Raw genomic sequence first — 564 nt, 5'->3', positions numbered from 1 at the left:
GAGTACTTATAGTTTTTTTTGTTCTTATTTACTGACATTATATACGTAAATTAATTTTTAACAAGCAGAAACGTCTGCGATCGATGATATTAAGCTTAGAATAACTAATGACTTGGAACTCCTGTGGCCGTTTAAGAAGTGTAACACTCTTACGGTAGATGTCGCTAGGGTCCCCTGGACCCATATAGTGGGAAGATTTGCTGACTATGGATGAGGTCTTGGTGGCTCAGTTGGCAGAGCGCTGGAGTATCGATCCAGAGGCCGTGAGTTCAAGTCTCACCCAAGACAGTATTTTTTCCACTTTTAAATTTATTATATAGATATAGATAGTAACATAATGACACTCACATCACAATACCTATTTTACATAATTAAATATATTAGAATGAACATACACCTATTTCCAATAAAGACATTTAAAAGTTCTCGTATCACACAAAAACACAAAAATAAGTTGGACTCGACATGTTGCCGACTTGCGAAATCCTCCAAAACGATAACTAATGCAGGGCCGGGTATCTACAATAAACTACCTGATAGTTTTAAAAATATTGAAAATGACCT

The 564-nt window shown here is 35.8% G+C and overlaps 1 non-coding gene across 1 annotated transcript; it reads left to right on the top strand.

Moving 5' to 3' along the window:
* Window positions 1–215: 215 nt before the first annotated feature.
* Window positions 216–288, top strand: Trnad-auc (transfer RNA aspartic acid (anticodon AUC)). The gene has a single exon. It is a non-coding gene; the product is annotated as a tRNA-Asp (tRNA).
* The last annotated feature ends 276 nt before the right edge of the window (window positions 289–564 follow it).

Source organism: Cydia strobilella, chromosome 5 (assembly GCF_947568885.1).
Source record: "Cydia strobilella chromosome 5, ilCydStro3.1, whole genome shotgun sequence".
Taxonomy (NCBI): Eukaryota; Metazoa; Arthropoda; class Insecta; order Lepidoptera; family Tortricidae; genus Cydia; species Cydia strobilella.
Note: the sequence above shows the minus strand (reverse complement) of the source record. Positions and strands in the feature narration are given on the sequence as shown.